Genomic DNA, 19,768 nt, shown 5'->3' on the forward strand with positions numbered 1-19,768 from the left:
ACTTCCTAATCATGACCCTGACACACACCTAGTCTATACCATAAATATTTCATAAGAAAAATAGGTTTTATAACTCATCCACACTGGTCCTTTCTATCCTGCCTTATTTTCCTCCATACAGCATTAACATTTGAAAATAAGAAATATCAATTTAACCTCTTGCCTACCGCGTCACGCCGATGGGCGTGGCCGCGGCGGCAGCCCCAGGGCCGCCTAATGCCAATTGGCATAAAGTCCTGGGGCTCTGTCTTGCAGGAGATCGCGCGCAGGCTGCACGTGCATCTCCTGCTTGGGGGGGCGGAGCTCCGCCCCGCCTTCAGACTCCGAGCGGCTATTGCCGCTCGGGAGGCTGTTAGACGGCGTGATCGCCGTCTATTTATACAGTGCAGCGCTGCGATCAGCAGCAGCGCTGCACTGGGGACAGCCGTGTGACACGGCTGTCCCCCTGGGGGACAAGAGAGCGATCGGCTCTCATAGGGTAAAGCCTATGAGAGCTGATCGCCATGATTGGCTGGCTGGGGGGTGGGAGGGAGAGGGTTTAGAGGAAGAGGATTTAAAAAAAAAACACGAACAAAAATATTTATAAAAAAAATAAATAAACATGGGGGGAGCGATCAGACCCCACCAATAGGGCTCTCTGTTGGTGGGGTCTGATCGCTCCCCCCATGTTTATTTATTTTTTTTATAAATATTTTTGTTCGTGTTTTTTTTTAAAATCCTCTTCCTCTAAACCCTCTCCCTCCCACCCCCCAGCCAGCCAATCATGAAAAGGGGGGAGGGGGAAATCACTTGTGTGCTATGTTGTGCACAATGAAATTATCTATATCTTGTTTTTTCCGCCACTAACTAGGCTTTCTTTGGGTGGTACATTTTGCTAAGAATTATTTTATTCTAAATCCATCTTAACAGGAAGATTAAGAAAGAAATGGAAAAATTCATTATTTCTGTTTTTGGCCATTATAGTTTGATATTAATACATGGTACCGTAATTAATACCTACGGTATGTATTTTATTTGCTCATTTGTCCCAGTTATTACACCATTTAAATGATGTCCCTATCACAAGTTATGGCGCCAATATTTTATTTGGAAATAAAGGTGCATTTTTTTCAATTCGCGTCCATCATTATTTACAAGCTTATAAATTAAAAAAAAATATATTAATATACTCTCTTGACATGCATATTTAAAAAGTTCAGACCCTTAGGAAACAATTTTTTTTTCTTTTTAATTTTAATTTTTTTTATTAAGATTTTTATTTGGGTAATTTTCGTTGTGTGGGAGGGAAACAGCAAATTTTAAATGTAATTTAATGTATTTATTTAATAAAAAAATGTATGTGGGTGTAGTTTTATTAATTGTAGTCAAAAAGTCCTGGAAGCAAACAATCTTGAAGCAAACAATCTCGCTTCCAGGAAGCATTCAGAAGACGGAAAACTTTTTTTTTTCTGCAGAAAGACCGCAGCCTGATAAGATAAGAGGCCGTCTGTTTTTCTGCGGGGGACTTAGATCAATGAATGGAAATTATATTCCCATTCATTGATCTCAGGGCTAACGACAGGCGGCAAGTAGTGATGGGCGAACAGTGTTCGCCACTGTTCGGGTTCGCCCGGATTTTGGCCTGTTCGGGTTCGGTTCGGCACCCCCCGAACACCTCATGGTGTTCGGGAGGGTGCTTGGGCACGCTGCCCGAACCCGAACAGGCCTTCTTTGTTCGGCCGAACACAGCCGTGTCCGGCCGAACATAGCCCCCTATAGGGTCCCAGCATAAAGGGAGAGCATGCCCCGAGTGCGGGGGGGGGGGGGGGGTCGGAAATGCCCCCCACCCCTCCCCGCTAAGCTCTCCCTTCTGCCGGTACCCTATAATTAAATTTAAGTGCCCAAAAGTACCTGAGGAGGAGGAGGGCAGGAAGAGGGAAGCCGGAGTTCTTGGGTGCTAGTACCATCTGGTGCTTCCGCCCTCTCTTGACACACTTCCTGTTTACATCTGAAGTCGCGTCAAGAGTGCGCAGAAGTACCGCGATGACGCGTACGAGGGTACGTGTCATCATGTAGATGACGCGTACCCTCGTTCGCGTCATCGCGGTACTTCTGCGCCCTCTTGACGCGACTTCAAATGTAAACAGGAAGTGCGTCAAGAGAGGGCGGAAGCACCAGATGGTACTAGCGCCCAAGAACTCCGGCTTCCCTCTTCCTGCCCTCCTCCTCCTCAGGTACTTTTGGGCACTTAAATTTAATTATAGGGTACCGGCAGAAGGGAGAGCTTAGCGGGGAGGGGTGGGGGGCATTTCCGACCCCCCCCCCCGCACTCGGGGCATGCTCTCCTTTTATGCTGGGACCCTATAGGGGCCCCAAAGGGACATGTTCGGGTTGGGTTCGGGGTTCGGCTCGAACATGCCGAACATCAGGGGCATGTTCGGCCGAACCACACCGAACCCGAACATCCAGATGTTCGCCCAACACTAGCGGCAAGAGTGCGCGCGATCACGCACACCACACACTGGCAGCAGCACAGCCTATCTGGACGGATATTTTCGTCCAGATAGGCTTAAGTGGTTAAAGTGCACCCAATGTGAAAATAAACTGATGAGATAAACAATTGTATTTATCCTCCTACTCCTAAAAATGACTTTTTTTTTTTTAGATATCTCATGGTTTTATTTTATATTTAAACATTTACAAACTATATTGAATGTTTTGTTGGCTCTGCTCAGTAGCAGCCTAATAAGTGTCCCAGAGTTCGTAAAAAGGTCAATAGTTCATGTATTTTATCTCTCCCTGCCCTCAGAAGTTGTATTCTGTCAGGAAAACTTGTATGGTTGTAACTTATCAGTGATATTTCCTATATTCCTGACAAGCAACCGACAAGACAGAAGCTGCCACTTCCATGCCTAGAAAATAACCTTCTCAGGCAGCAAAATAAATTAAGTAAAACAGCCTGCTTATGAATAAGTTTTGCACTGTACATAAGTGTACACATGTGATGCGTTCTCATGTTACAGCACTTATTATGCAGCGTTATCCTGTTTAGTGACTAATCATAGAATACACATTGTTTATTGATTATCAGCTTGTTTTTGTGTGTGTTTTATTACTGAGTGGTGAAGGAAACTCACATGCGGAATGTCCAGTAGTAATAAGGGGACGGCGAGTGACTCATTTACCAGCAAACCTCACACAAGATGTAGCTACAAGAGTTCCATTGGTTTTTCAATAAAAGGCAATGTCCTTATATTGTATATTCAATAATCCGAGCTCCATGCTGCACCTGATTTAAAAGAAAGTATAAAAACTGCAAGCGTCGGTAAAACTGATGTGTATAACGATGCCGGATTTTAGTCAGAGATCTTAAAGTGGACCTGAACTCTCTCACAGGACAGAAAGAAAACAAAGAGAAATGCACCCTGATTGCATTTAGGGCCCAATCACACTAGAAGCGCTTTTCTGAGCTTTTTGCGATTGATTTGCGTTTTTTAAAATCGCTCCCAGTCACTCATTAAAATCACGGTAAAAATCATGGAAAAAATCACAGCGATTTTTGCGTACGTGATCATAAAAACACATCGATCTTTCCGCAATTTTAATGTACGTGAATGGGAGCGATTTTAAAAACGCTAATCAATCACAAAACGCGCAGAAAAGCGCTTCTAGTGTGAATGGGCCCTTAGGCCTTGTTCACATTGTGTTCGGCTCACGTGATCATTTGTGGAGGGCTTTTTTTCCCCGCTTTTTTTTAAGCTTCTGCTGGCGATTTTATGCGCGTTCGCTCGTTTTTGTGGGCGTTTTTGTAAGCGCTTTTGCAGAGCGCTTCCGTCTTTTGATCTGGAAAAAAAAATCCGGAAACAATAAATACAAAGTATTTTTTTTTTTAAACGTTCACGCAATCACTTGTCAATGCGATTTTGTGAGCGTTTTGTGTTTCTCCTATACCTTCCATTGAGGCAAATCGCCTCAAAAATGGCCCTAGCACCGCTTTTTAAAGTGGATCGCAAACGAACAGCTCTGATATGAACTCTCTCAAAGAGGATCATTGCACAAGTGCTTTCAGGGAGATTTTGAAAATCGCCCACGCTTAAAATTTTACAAAAACAGATATAACGTGAACAAGGCCTTAGAGAGTTTAGCCTGTTTAATTTCCCCTCATTTGTGTCTAATCACAAGTTGTAATTTGATCCCTCCCCTGTGTCACATGATTGCCTATGGCAAATAAGCCCATTAGAAAGCACAGGCAGTAAACAATATGTCTGCTTCCATGAATCAGGAAGTAGAAACTGTGCAGATTTATTTTAGGATTTGTATCAGCTGTAACAAATAAGTGTTTTTTTGTTTAAAGGGACACTTAAGTCTGTGGGAAAAAATGAGTTTTCCTCACCTGGGCACAATACAGCTGCAGGGGGCTGCTGGAAGCCCCAGGTGAGTAAAACTCATTTTTTTCCACAGACTTAAAGGGGAACTGAAGAGAGAGGTATATGGAGGCTGTCATGTTTATTTCCTTTTAGACAATACCAGTTGCCTAGCAGCCCTGCTGATCCTCTGCCTCTAATACTATTAGCCATAGCCCCTAAACAAGCATGCAGCAGATCAGGTGTTTCAGTAGTTCAGACTTATAAGTCTGATCTGACAAGACTGGCTGCATGCTTGTTTCTGGTTTTAATCAGATACTACTGCAGAGAAATAGACCAGCAGGGCTGCCAGGCAACTGGTATTGATTAAAAGGAAATAAACATGACAGCCTCCATATACCTCTCTCTTCAGTTCCCCTTTAAGTGTCCCTTTAAAGGTTGTTATGCTGTTGTGCATCTAGAGAAGAGAAGAGTTCTGAATTCAGGTCCACTTTAAAAAACTTGCTGTTTATTTTATTAAAATCCCTTTTTGTGGTGTTGATGTTTTTGGTGCCTTTTTTACTTTTCAACCCTACGTAGTATATTGGTCAGGGGTCAGGAATGAATCTCCTTATCTAAATATGTGGGTGGGGTGAATATCTGTGGGCCCTCTTATTATTAAAGGGGGGGGGGGTCTCTAGGCTCCACCATAAGTCCCCCCCCCCCACCCCCATTACTCTCATCTCTTTTTTTGATGCACAGAAAGGTGGGCAACAGCCACTTGCCCTTTATGTTGGGACAAGTGTCAGTTGAACAAAGCATGGAGGCATACCTTAAAGGTCAACTGTAGTGAGAGGTATATGGAGGCTGCCACATTTATTTCCTTTTCAACAATACTAGTCACCTGGCAGCCCTGCTGATCTACTGGCTGCAGTAGTGTCTGAATCACACTAGAAACAAGCATGCAGCTTATCTTGTCAGATCTGATAATAGAGTCTGGAATGCTTGATTTGCTGCATGCTTGTTCGGGGTCTATGGCTTAAAGTACTGAAGGCAGAGGACCAGCAGGACAGCCAGGCAATCTGTTTTGTTTAAAAGGAAATACATATGGCAGTCTCCAATCCGCCGACACCACACAGACGCAGCAGCGCCTGTAGCCCTCGGCAATATTTACTTTTTGGATCCAGGGCAGGCACAGTACCATCTTCTGCCTCAGGGCTCCGGCGAAAATAGAAGAGCCTGATCGGGTCTGGGCTCTTTTTCGTTAGTCGGGCGCATCCTCTAGGTGGCGATAGAACTCCAGCACAGTTACATCTTTCCCTACTATCCATGGCGGCCTGGAGGGGGGGTAAATAGTAATTATCGCTACACCTAGAGGATGCGCCCAGCTAACGGATAAGTACCCAGGTCTGTTCTACTGCAGTACTGCGGACCCCATTGGACTGGAGCTATTTCTGCCGGCAATCAACAAATGTAGGGCAACAATTTTAATGCACAAGATTGAATCAGGCCCCCTATGAATTTCTGGCCACTAGATGTCCCTGTTGGCATGCATGTTCTTGCACTCTTGGGAAGCAGGGAGGCAGTCTTTAGGTAAGTATGTCCTTAAAGGGAAACTGAAGTAAGAGGTATATGGAGGCTGCCATGTTTATTTCCTTTTAATCGATACCAGTTGCCTGGCAGCCCTGCTGGTCTATTTCTCTGCAGTAGTATCTGAATAACACCAGAAACAAGCATGTAGCTGGTCTTGTCAGATCTGACTTTAAAGTCTGAAACACCTCATCTGCTACATGCATGTTCAGGGGCTATGGCTAATAGTATTAGAGGCAGAGGATCAGCAGGGCTGCCAGGCAACTGGTATTGCTTAAAAGGAAAGGCAATGTGCATTGTTTAAAAGTGGACCTGAACTCAGAACTCCTCTCTGCTCTAAAAGATACACAACAGCACAACACAACAGATACACAACAACACACAACACCTTTAAAGAGAACCCGAGGTGGGGATCGTAGAAAGAAATCTATACACAGAGGCTGGGTCTTGCTATAGTGCCCAGCCTCTGTTGCTAGGTGAATCCCCGCTAAGTCCCCCCTGCGCTCCGCTCTCCATAAATTACAGCAGTGCTGGCGACACGCGGCGTGTCGCAACGGGCTGTATTTACCTCACTAGTGTCACTCACGGCGCTCCCACGCCTCCTGCAGAACGCCGGTCCCCGCCCACATCCCTTCTCTCGCCGCTGATTGGAGGGAAGGGACGCAGGCGGGGACCGGCGCTCTGCAGGAGGCGGGGGGAGCAGCGCGAGTGACATTAGTAAGGTAAACAATCCCTGAGAGCGCGGCCGTAATTTATGGGGGAGAGCGGAGCGCAGGGGGGACTTAGCGGGGATTCAACTAGCAACAGAGGCTGGGCACTATAGCCAGACCCAGCCTCTGTGTATAGATTTCTTTCTACGATCCCCACCTCGGGTTCTCTTTAACCACTTCAGTACCAGCACCCTCTGCCCCCTTAAGGACCAGAGGGTGCTGGTACAGTAAACCGCCGCTTCCCGACGAATCGCCGCTAAAATCTGACCCTTCTGCCGGACACGCCGCTCTGTCCCCGCCGCAGGCTGCTCTCTCTGCCATCGCTATGACTGCAGAGCGCTGTGTGCCGGTCAGGAGCCGCTTTCATTGGCTCCTGACCCTGTCACTCAATGTAAGCCAATGGGAACGGCTTACAGGAATGGCAGGGCCAGGAGCCAATGAAAACGCCTCCTGCCCGGCTCACAGTGCTCTGCCGTCATAGAGGCGGCAGGGCAGCACATTGCGGCGGGGAGAAAGCTGCGGGAACGGGCGGGGACGTGGGGTAAATGGGTCGTAGAGTTTACGTCCGGTCAGAACTGCAGCTCCACCCGCCTGCCGTAGATTTAAACTGCGTCGGTCCGCAGGTAGTTAAACAAAAATATTAATTACAGCTGATAAAAATCCTAAAATAAATCTGCACTGCTTCTACTCCCTGATTAATGGAAGCAGCCATATTGTTTTCACTCTGTGTTTTCAAATGGACTTATCTGCTTATCTGCCATAGGCAGTCATGTGGCACAGGGGGGGGGGGGGGTCAAATTACAACTAGTGATTATTAGACACAAATGAGGGGGAATTACACAAGTTAAACTCATTAAATACATACAGGGTGCATTTCTGTTACGTTTTCCTTGTGTCCTGTGCAAGAGTTCAGGTCCACTTTATTTAAAGGAAATAAAAATAGTAGCCTCCATATCCCTCTTACTTTAGGCGTCCTTTAAAGTTTGTTTTATAAGACAGGTACACTTACCTTTTTTCACTTTTTAATTGCCTTTGCTCCAGTCATACGGCTACATGTAGAAAATTGCTTTTTCTCTCTCCTCTGTGCCAGTAGTGGCCACGATATTGGTCATGCCGTGCTTCATTTGCATAATAAAATGAGAGTCATTAATATTACACAGCAAAGTGACCTTAGTTAATTATAGAACACAATTCCCCCAAGGGGGTCTGGGCCATCAATCAAACGTGTTTACAATGAAGCATTGTATTTTGCTATGCGCTGAGCTGCTAAGCTCCTCGTAATGAGCGCTACCAAATTAGATTACTTTCATAATTCGGTTAATTTAGATGGAACGAGGCGTCGCGGCGGCGGAGGCGGAGTGGACGCCACGGGCTGCCGAGTGATCGATGGGAGGGGGAGGGCCTCCGGATTCCTCAAGTGGAAGAAACAGATGAGCGAGAGGCTTTTGATGAAGTTCTGGAAATTCAGGGGAGGTAGCGGTGCGCCGGCGAGATTGCGGCGTACGCCAGATGCCGGGGTGTTAATTGCCATTTGGTGGTGCAATCTTCAAAGACAGAGGTTTTTTTTTGTTCTTTACTGTTACGTGGAATTGTTTAACCAGCCGCCTAGCGATCTGCAGCTGAGTGTGACGATAACACACAAAACGCGTCTTTTTTTTTTTTTTTTTATGGCATGCACGTTCTAAACATAGGAAGTCTATAAGCCCATTGTTATGCATGCCAGTAGTTGCTGTCACAGAAATGTGAAGGAAGGTGAGAATAAGGCCAAGTTCAGATTATTTTGTGCAGGTGGCCGTGCGATTGGAATGCAACGCAAACGATCGCAAGCCATCTGTGTCGCTATGCGCTGCCCTGTTGATCTCATTCACTGTAGTGAATGGGTCAGCCCTGCGATTCGCAAAAAATGCATGCAGCGGTTCGATAGCGCATCGCACGGCCGCGCAGCGCAGTAGATGAGAACGGTAGAAAGGCTGTCTATGCCCTTCTGCCGTTCTTGCGTGCCGGACACTATAAGCACTGCCGTCATGTACGCACGGCAGCACGTATAGTAGGAACAAGGCCTTAGGCCTGAAAGGGTGCAAATTTTGTAGGATGCCCCAACGCTTCCGGAAACGCAGATATATATGTATACCCCATCATATATACCTCATATCATATATACCCCCCATATAAAACCATCACCGGCGATAGATCTCCATTGCAAGTTAGGAAGGCTCATTTGCATTCTGTGGAATTAAACTGTACAATCGGAAAATGGAAATCGGAATTCCGTGGAAATCAGATTTAACGCAACTCCGTAGTTTTAGCCCAATTACAGAGTTTGGAAGCATTGGACCAACCAGAGAATGCAAAAAAAAATAAAAAAATTGGACCACCCCGATTAATTCAGACCAATTTGCCATTTACCGATTTCTGTTTTTTCAATTTTCGTTTTTCCCATTTTTTTTTTCAATTTTTTGCATTCTCTGGTGCAAAAAATAAGTAATAAAATACTCCTCAAAAATTGGAAATTGGAAAAGCAGAAAATTGGAAATCAAAAACAAACAAAAGAAAAACAAAACGGAAAAACGAAAATTGGTATGGGCAAAAATTGGACTTTTCACAGAATCGGAAATGGGCATTTCTAACCATCCCTATTGCAAGTCAGAGGGGAAGCTTTGGCACGCGACCAATCAGATGGGGGCAGGGGCGTAACAAGGTCCCACCGGGCCCCCCTGCAGAAACACTGAGCGGGCCCCCCCTGGGGCCCGCTTGGTGCCGTTTTGTGGGGCTGGAGGGGTCGCAGCATGAGGGGAAAGCCATGCTGCACTTTGGCGGGGAGGGAGGACGGTTCCCCCCCCCCCCCTCACCTCGGGCTCTCCCCTCTGCGCCCCCCTCTAGCGTTGAATAGTTTGTGTATGCAGGCGGCGGGCAGCGGCAGATACATACCTTCCGTGCGTTCCAGCGTGGATCTTCCTCTCTCTAGCCTCTGACGCGACTTCCTGTTTATACAGAAAGTCGCGTCAGACACTAGAGGGAGAAACGTCCGCGCTGGAACGCACGGAAGGTATGTATCTGCCGCTGCCCGCCGCCTGCATACACAAACTATTCAACGTTGGAGGGGAGCGCAGAGGGGAGAGCCCGAGGTGAGGGAGGGGTGGACCGTCCCCCCTCCCCGCCGAAGTGCAGTATGGCTTTCCCCTCATGCTGCGACCCCTCCAGCCCCCCAAAACGGCCCCAAGCGGGCCCCGAGGTCACACGAGGCCTAATGGGTGGAACCCACCAGAGCGGGGTTTTTTTTTAGCGTTTAGGGATGTTTTCAAAACTTTAGCGATTTCCCTAAATGCTCAGCTAATATTAATGGATGGGCCAAATTCCACTGGAGCAATTGTGATTACCAAAATCGCAGGACACGCAGCATTTTTGAGCGTTAGCGTTTTGCGTTAACGTTAGCGTTTCTGCAATATAAAGTAAATGCTGGCGTAATCGCTCGTCAAAACCTACACAGAGCGATTTGCAAGCGGTTTTAAATTACTGCACACTGTAAAAAAAAATGAAAATTAATTGAAAGGACCAATCAGAATTAAAATCGCTAATCGCAAATCAGTGGCAAAAAGCTTACACTTTATAAAATCGCTACCGAAATCGCCAGAAAACGCTCATGAAATCACTTACAAAACGCTCATTAAAAATGCTAGCGATTGCGATTTGTAGTGGGTTCCAGGCTTTAAGGTAGTGATACGCTAACTGAGCTATGTGCATTCGACATTCCAATCGTTTTAGGGTTTTTTTTAACCAGAGAACAGTTTATGGATGGAGGAGAAGTTGATCAGAGCTTGAATCGATTTCTGATAGATTTGTGCTGTCAATCAGCTGTTCAGGGATTGAGACATGTAGCCAACCCTCTCCTCCACCATGCTGACGATTACAAACATCAAATCAATAAAAATATAACTGAAATGTGCCCTTTTTGTAGAACCTATGATACGTTTACATCCTGATCCATCCTGCATTTTTTCAATATCAGGCTGGATGGATATCAGTTGGTTTGCATCCATTGAACCAGGAAAATTTTAATTGATTCACAACAGATTCGATATAAGAATCAAGTCTACTGTTCGATCAAACACCAGAATGGATCAGTGTATGGCCACCTTTAGGCCCTGTTCACAGCTAAAATCGCAAAATGCTAGCGATTACCGCTAGCATATTGCGGGACTTAATTGACGCGGAACAATCACTGCACACAGAAGTGTATTGGGAGCGATTGCGATTTGCGGTTCTATACATGCTAATCGTGATCGCTCAAGAATCGTCGATAAAATGCTGCAGGTAACGCATTTGCGATTATCGCTAATCGCAAAACGCCTGCGATCACAGCAGTGAGAACACTGCCATTGGATAACATTTGCTACGCGGTTTTAAAAACCACTAGCGGTTTGCGGTGAGCGGGAATTGTGCGATTCCCACTCAGATGTAAACGGGGCCTGAAACTGGATTCACACTGTGCGGGTTCCAGAATGCACACGCTATAGAGAGTTTGAACTGCAGTGGAGACTGGACATAGACTTTAATACAAAGCCTACATGCAGTGAGTTAGAATAATGCAATCTGTTACAACACAGCACTGTGAACCGGCCCATAGAATTGTATGGGCAGGGGGTTAACATGCAGAATTATTTTGCAACACAACTAACATGGTGTGAAAGGACCCTATGGTTTAAGAATCCAGGTCTCTACAGGCTCACTGCATTAATTTAGGACTCATCTGTAGTGTACAGTAACTCTCACTGATAACTAATTACTGGGGACATTATCACTGCACTATATGCACTGAGATGCTTTATGGAAGCACTAGGCAGGGCAGCCATCAGGAATGGGAGGGGGGGGGGGGGACAACTGACACAGTGAGGGGCCCAGGGCTTCTGTGGACCCTGGGCCCCCCCCCCCCTAAAGTGCTGAAAGGGCCGCATGCGTGGCTGCGGGCCTCTGTGGCTCATTAACCAGCACACCGTATTCCAGCACTGAGAGAAGAGTGACATCAGCGCTTGAACATGGGGAGCAGATGAGTGAGCCCGCTACATTGGGGCACCACCTATATCTGGCTACAGGCTACCTATACTGAGCCACCACCTATACCTGGCTACCTATACTGAGGCGAACAAAACTTGCCTGTCAGAACTCGACCCTCCAAAGTGCATAAAAGCTTTTTTATTGCATTTAATTAGCAGTAGTACAGCAGCAAACCGACAGCATGACGTTTCGGGCAAAAGCCCTTTCTCAAATGCTCAGCATTTGAGAAAGGGCTTTTGCCCGAAACGTCATGCTGTCGGTTTGCTGCTGTACTACTGCTAATTAAATTGAAGATGCTTCATGACGTTTCGGGCAAAAGCCCTTTCTCAAATGCTGAGCATTTGAGAAAGGGCTTTTGCCCGAAACGTCATGCTGTCGGTTTGCTGCTGTACTACTGCTAATTAAATGCAATAAAAAAGCTTTTATGCACTTTGGAGGGTCGAGTTCTGACAGGCAAGTTTTGTTCGTGTTGGATTTATGTGGAGGATTGATGGACCTCTGATCCTGACGGGACTCCCCAATATACATTCTCATCCCAGAGGCGGGCAGATACAATATAGATTGCGACTATACCTATACTGAGGCACCACCTATACTTGGTTACTTATACTGGAGCATCTACAGCTTGCTACCTATTCTGGGGGCGTCTGTACCTGCCTAACCTATACTGGTGCACGACCCATACCAGGCTACCTATACTGGGGGCAACAATACCAGGCTACCTATACCGGGGCACCACCTATAGTTCAACATCTATACTGGGGCACCTGTATCTTGCTGGACTATACTGGGGCACGAGCTATACCAGGCTATCTATACTGGGGGTATCTACACAAGGCTACCTATACTGGGGCACCACCTATAGCTGGCTACTTATACTGGGGTAAGCTATGCCTGGATACCTATACTGAGGGCACCAATACCTGGCTAGGGCAGGAGGATGAGCTGAGACAGAAGGGGACAAGAGGTAACACTGGGGGAACAGAGACAGACAAAAGAGGCACAGGGAGAAAAGAGATGAGACGGGAACATGAGGTCACACAGAGGGACACAAAAGAGGGAAAGGGGGACAAAAGATGCACAGGAAGAAAAGAGGGCGACAAAAGAGCATGGATAAAGGATAAGAACGGACCTACAAGTCCCTATCTCATTTTTTAACCAGGGACTACCTGTATTTTGCTAGTATTTGGCTCCACCCACAACATGCCATGGTCACGCCCACTTTTTGCAGCATCACGTTGTGCATGGCGCTTTCTTCAGTGTCGGAGCCATGCACATTTTTCACCGCAGCACACTTCACGCATGGACACGGGGGTGGGGTGGCAGGTGGGCGGGCACAGCAACCAGTGGGTGGGCCCAGGCCTGATGATGGGTGAAGGGCCCCAAAATTTCTGGTGGCGGCCCTGGCACTAGGTATGTACTGTAGGGCAAGATGGCTTGCATCAGATATACTGGAGGGACTAGACACGCTCTGGAGCATCGTAGCTGCACTATATACAGTATGGCGGGGCATCATACCTGCAGTTGATACATTGGGGCATATTGGCTGCACGTGTGTTGTGTTACAGGGACATGATGACTGCTCTAGTACAGGGACATGATAGCTGTATTGGTTACTGGGAAGCAATGGCGCAGGCAGAATAGTGTTTCAATAGCTTTTAAACCTTGTTTATTGTCACCATAAGGTTGTCTCTATGATTATCAGCAGGAACGGAGTTTGACTTAAAATAAAGCATCTGTTGAAGAGGGAAGTCTAAAGCAGAATTCAAAGTTGCATGTGTGATTACTTTTTGGTTGAGTGAGGTTTTTTGAAACTAGATTATTAACTACTTCTATCTCTGTATAAAATGGCACTTTACTATCAGTATAGAATTAAAATGTAAGGGGTCCCATACATTTTTGCTTGAGGCACCATTTTTTCTCAAACCATTTTACCTAAGACCTTATCATACAAAGTTCTAAATCAGTAGTCACCTCCATACATTTCCTCATCAATCTTCAGATTCCCTCTCACTCGGTACCATTGCTCTTTTCAGGTGACTATCTTGTCCTCGAGCTTGGTCCCCTGTCTCCTCCCCCTCTCACTACCGTATCCAGGACTTCTCATGAGCATCACCTCTCCTTTGGAATGCTGTCCCACAGCCTGTCCCTCATGCTCCACGCCTGGAAACCTTGAGGCCCCTTTTGCACTATGGCGTTCCGATAAATGCAAGTCTATGGGAACACAGTCAAGTGAAAACGATGGAAAATGGTCAGACGACGGGAATACCAGTGACACTAAACGGGGGATGGGCGGGGAGGGGTTGCAGCCTATGCATATGACCCTGTTGGTGTACTCTGCCGCAGGGTCATGTTAGTACAAATTTGTGCAGTGCGGTGAAACCATGGCTCCCCTGCTGTGGGATCACCGCATCACATAAGTGTAAAACTAGCCTCAAACGTACTCTCAAAACACACCCGTTCCAACAAGCCTATAAGTTGCGATGGGTAACATTGAAAGGCTCACTGTCCGCTCACCCCGTGTCTCCTTCCCAAATACTTCTCTAATACACCAGTGGCATAGCTAGGGTATTTGACACCCGATGCGGATAATTTATCGACATTCCCCCCCCCAAAAAAGTGAAGCGTGCTGCAGTGGAAAAATGGGTGTGGCCATGACATCACATGGGCGGAGCTAATTGTAATGTAACTGTGTAACAGTAAGGCAGTGGGCTAATATAGTTAGCCAGAATAGTTTCCCCCAGCATAGGTTAGATAGGTAGGTGCCCCTAATATAGGTTAGTTAGGTAGGTGCCTCCAATATAGGTATGCAGTATAGTTGCTGCCAGTATAGGATAGCTAGGTAGGTAGGTGCCCCCAATACAGGTTAAATAAGAAGGTGCCCCCAGTATAGGTTAGATAGGTAGGTGCCCCCAGTATAGATTAAATTAGGTAGCTGCCCCCAGTATAGATTACATAGGTAGCTGCCCACCAGTATAGGTTAGATAGGTAGCTGCTCCCCAGTATAGGTTAGATTAGGTAGGTGCCCCCAGTATAGGTTAGATTAGGTAGGTGCCCCCCCCCCCACACACACAGTATAGGTTAGATTAGGCAGCTGTTCCCCAGTATAGGTTAGATTAGGTAGCTGCCCCCCAGTGTAGGTTAGATTAGGTAGGTGCCCCCAGTATAGGTCAGGTTAGGTAGGTAGGTGCAACCCCCCCCCCCCATAATGGAGGAGGTAGTCAACCGTGGGGAGGGCTGACTCCCCCCTCCATTAAAGTGCCCCCTCCCTCAGCGTGGCTATCCAGGGCTATATCACCCCTGCCCTGCCAATCTTTCACCCCACCTGGTGCGGGTCGCACTCCCCCCCCCCCCCCCCACCCCCTCACGCTAGTGCAATACACTACTCTCTACATTGTAAGCTTTCCAGGGCAAGGCATTCCTCCTAGCAGAGATGAATTAAAATAAAAATGGGGCTCTAGGCAAGAAAGCAATTTTTTCCAACCGCTGAAGGTCACCTGGCTTTTTTGGTTAGATTTGGTGGGGGCTAGCATTCACCAGGCCCCTAACCTTTCTCCAGGCCCTAGGCAACTGCCTAGATTTGCCTTGTGGATGATCCGGCTCTGCCTCCTAGTGTTTCTTATAATGCTGTAATTTAGCATATGAACATGTACCAATATTGGTGATGTCCCAAGCCACACATCAACTATGTATTAATTTGTACTTCACAGTAGGGATGGTCGAAATTCCACCTTCCACAAATGCAGATTACCGCTTTATTCCGACTTTATTTAACAGTATTCCAACGGTATTCCCTATTCTGTGGATTTCTGTTTTCCGTGGAGTTCCGCTTACCGCACTACAAATATTCATTCTCTGATTGTCTTATTCATTCCAAATCTTCTGAGGAGCTTAAAATTACTGACTATTAGTATGGCAGATTTCCGCACAAATTTCCGCTACCGCTTACCGTACTACAAATCCTAATTCTCTGATTGGCTGTTTCATCCCTAATCTTCTGATTGGCTTAAAAATACAGACTATTGGTACAGTGGATTTCCGTGGAAATTTCCTCTACCGCTTACCGGAATACAAATTCTCATTCTCTGATTGGCTGATTCATCCTGAGTCTTCTGATTGGCTTAAAATCACTGATTATTGGTACAGCGGAAATTTCCGCGATTTCCTCTTTCCAATGCAGAAATGTGATTTCCGATCGGAAATTTCCATTCCACGGAATCGGACTGAGCATCCCTACTCCACAGTGCGATAGAGTTGAGTAGAGGCTGGGTGTTTATTGAGGATCAAGCAATCTGGAATAAGATGGAGGACATCCTTTGATTAACCAGTTCGGCCTTTCTGGACGAGCTTTCTCGTCCAGAAAGGCACTGCTACTTTGCCTGCGTGGTGCGCGCGATCGGGCGCGCCCGCACGCGCACCCACCCGCCGCCCGCCGCTAGCCCCCCGATCAGTGAATGGGAATATAAATTCCCATTCACCGATCTAACTTCCCCGCAGAAATACTGACGCTTTCTATCCAGAGAGCGTGGTATTTCTGCCCCCCAGGAAACAACTCCCCTGCATTTAAGTTCCTGGATGCGACATCGTTCGCATCCAGGACTTTTCTCACGGTGGCCATCTTGTGGCCAAATAGTAAACTGCACCCACACACAGTTTTAAATAAAGAATTACATTATCTTACATTTCAAATTAGCAATGTCCCTCCCACACCAAAAATTACCCACATACATTTTTCATTTAAAAAAAAAAAAAAAAATACAATAAAAAAAAAAAACATCATAAATAGTTACCCAAGGGTCTGAACTTTTTAAATATGCATGTCAAGAAAGTATGTTATTATATTATTTAAAATTATAAGCTTATAAATAGGGATGGACGCAAATTGAAAAAATGCACCTTTATTTCTAAATGAAATATCGGCACCATAAATTGTGATAGGGACATCGTTTAAACGGTGTAATAACCGGGACAGATGGGTACATGAATACATGCGTTTTAATTACGGTAGCGTTTATTAATTTCAAACTATAATGGACAAAAACTGAGAAATAATGAATTTTTTTCATTTCTTTCTTAATCTTCCTGTTAAAATGGATTTAGAAAAAAATAATTCTTAGCAAAATGTACTACCCAAAGAAAGCCTAATTAGTGGCGGAAAAAACAAGATATAGATCAATTTATTGTGATAAGTAGCAATAAAGTTATAGGCGAATGAATGGGAGGTGAACGTTGCTCGGATGCATGAGATTTTCGGCACTGCGGCGCTGAACCGGTAAAGGTTGCTACAAACCTCAAACCGCCGGTGTGCACCAGCCCATTGAAATACATTAGTCAAGCAGATTTACAGGCGGATGCGGCCGGGGGATCGCATCCAAATCCGCTCGGTGTGCACTGGGCCTTACTCAGAAATAACATCAATGTAAATCCAGTGCAGCGTATCACAGGTAACAGCAATCAGCATAACATGTGCTCATCATGTTTGCCACATGCAATATCCCAACAGCACTGCACTGAGTATCAGGAAAGCTGTCCTGTGACTACACTGCTGTCATCTCGTCCTCTAGCATCTGAGACACAAAGAACATGTTTTATAAGTAAGGTTCAGTACAGCTAAAACTCAGATAAAAGTATCATCATACCTGGAATGACATGTCATGGAGGATACACTCTGGTTAGGGCAGGGACAGTGCAACTAAGAAAAGCTCCCCGGCAACTAAGAAAGTACAAGTGGTTCCCCCTCACACAGGAAGTGCAGCAGCTATGCTGGGGGGAACTTGTGCCCTCTCTATATATTCCCAGGATTACAAATCTGGATGTATTATGATTTCAATCTGTGAAACTGACAGTAAAACATTTTTATTTTGGGGGGTGTCTGTTTTACACATGTCCTGATTGTACAGAGTTTTCTGAACTGCTCATGTATCCATGATCCATTGCTCCCCACTATTTGTTGGGTACCATGTAACAGCGCTATGGTGCAGTAACGTAGCTTAGGAGCTATGGACCCCAGTGCAAGTTTTACATTGGGGCCCCCTAGTACTCTATACATAAACTTGATGCAGCACATCAAAACCTGCCAAGGACAACCACAGTATCTGAGTGCAATAAGGAGGATGGGGAACAGTTTACTGCTATTTAAAACATCTATAGAAGTAATTATAGACAGGACCAACAGAGAGCTTATACTGTGGTTGAGGTAGGGCTCCTCGGGGCCCCTCTGGGCCAAGGGCCCTGATGCGGTCGCAACCTCTGCACCCCCTATTGCTACGCCACTGCTATGGTGCTATATTACAGTAAATTAAAAAAAAAAAATAACCGGCGCTTCTCCCAACATGGGGTTAAATTTATCATTATCTTGGCGTTAACAAACGCTGAGTAACTGCTGCGTTTTGCGCCAGTATTTTTCATGCAGCTGGGAAGCGAACGCCTGACCACGTGAAAGGGCCTCACTGAGTTTTTCGCTGCCTTGATACAGGAATTTCCTGCCAGCTCCTGGGGAGTGAAAAATGCTGCAGCGAGATGCACGCTTCTGTATACATCTCGGATCATTGCGTGGTACAGGAATAGATAGCAGTGCTCAATAAATCACAATAATTATTTCCCTCATCTGTGCAAGGCCCGGGTCACACAGCTCTCCATTCATACAGCAGCTATCTCTGCACTGCTCCTCCCTGGCTGATAAGGCTGCTTATCTACACACAGGAAACGTCAGCTGGCTTTCATGCATACAAACAAACAGGGCCTTGGAAGCAAAGCTATATCATTTTGGTTTTATTGGGATAATGTAATTGACATGTCTTTACAAAGTTTATAAGCATTTTGTTTTAAATATTATTTGATATTCTTTGTGTTAAAGAGACTCTGAAGCAAATAAAATTTGCTATTTTTACCTTGTATTTCGCTTCAGACGTCTCAGTAGAGGTAAACTGCCGCATCCCCGCGGCAAAACGAGGGGTTTAGACCTCCCCAAATCATCCACGGCCATCTTGGTCATGGATTTTGCTGCCCTGAGAGGCAGAGCTTTGAGCTGTAGCTCTGCCTCTCCTGACGTCAATCGCTGTGCGGATCTCCGCCTCTCCCCGCCCCTCTCTATGAAGGTTGACTGGGAGGGGTGGGGAGAGGCGGAGATCCGCGGCGATTGACATTAGTAGAGGCAGAGCTGAAGCAGAAAGATCTGCCTCTTTCAGGAAGTGCCGGCCGGATTGCCCCCCGGGAATTTGGGCGTCTAAAGCCCTCGTTTTGGCTCGGGGATGCGGCGGTTTACATCTACTTAGAGTACTGAAGCGATCTACCAGGTAAAAATAGCAATTTTTGTTCGCTTCAGTCTCTCCTTAAAGAGAACCCGAGGCAAGTAAAGAGAGTAAGATAACGCATAGTAACCGAAGAAGAGGGAGCGAAGCCTCTGGACACTGATGGTCGGAAATGTCGATTTCAAATTCCGTGGAAATTCCAATTTCTGCCAATGCCGATTACCGTTTCTGCGGATTTCTGATTCTGATTTCCGGGGAGTTTTTTATGTTTTGTTCATTTTTTGCATTCTCCGATTGGTCCCGTGCTTCCGAGTTCTGTAAATTGGCTAAAATTACCGAGGTGCAGTAATGCGGTATTTCTGCAGAAATCCAATTTCCGTTTTCCCAGGAGTCTTTTTTTGTTCATTTTTTTGCATTCTTTGATTGGCCAAATACTTGTTGACTCTGCATTCTCCGATTGTTTTAATGCTTCCGAGTTCTGTGATTCGGCTAAACTTGCTGAGTTGCTGTATTTCTGCAGAAATACGATTTCTAATTTCCGGTTTTCAAGTTCTGATCAGAAATGCAGAAATGTCATTTCCCCGGATTCCAAATTAGCATCCCTCCTGTAGAGGATTCCTTTGTCATCCTTGCCGTGGCTCGCTGGAACCCTCTGGAAGAGCCATGCTGCACTCACGCAGGCCCAACCGCTCTTGTGCAGTAGCATGTGCGCAAGCATTGCCTGTTTACTGCGCAGGTGCTGCCATACTCGCACAGGCGCAGTCATAAAATGTTTAAGGTGGAATGGGGCCCTAGGCAAGATGGCAGTTTTTACCCACCGCTGTTCATCACCTGACTTTTTTAG

The 19,768-nt window shown here is 46.1% G+C and overlaps 1 long non-coding RNA gene across 1 annotated transcript in view; it reads right to left on the reverse strand.

Annotated features, from left to right (window-relative positions):
- The window catches only part of LOC137528178 (uncharacterized), a 137,767-nt gene extending 120,407 nt beyond the window's left edge, over positions 1-17,360 (reverse strand). Inside the window, exon 1 of the long non-coding RNA XR_011023310.1 lies at positions 17,314-17,360. This is a non-coding gene — a long non-coding RNA (uncharacterized lncRNA). The remainder of the gene's footprint in view (positions 1-17,313) is intronic.
- Positions 17,361-19,768: the final 2,408 nt, after the last annotated feature.

This window comes from Hyperolius riggenbachi, chromosome 8 (genome assembly GCF_040937935.1).
Source record: "Hyperolius riggenbachi isolate aHypRig1 chromosome 8, aHypRig1.pri, whole genome shotgun sequence".
Classification (NCBI taxonomy): Eukaryota; Metazoa; Chordata; class Amphibia; order Anura; family Hyperoliidae; genus Hyperolius; species Hyperolius riggenbachi.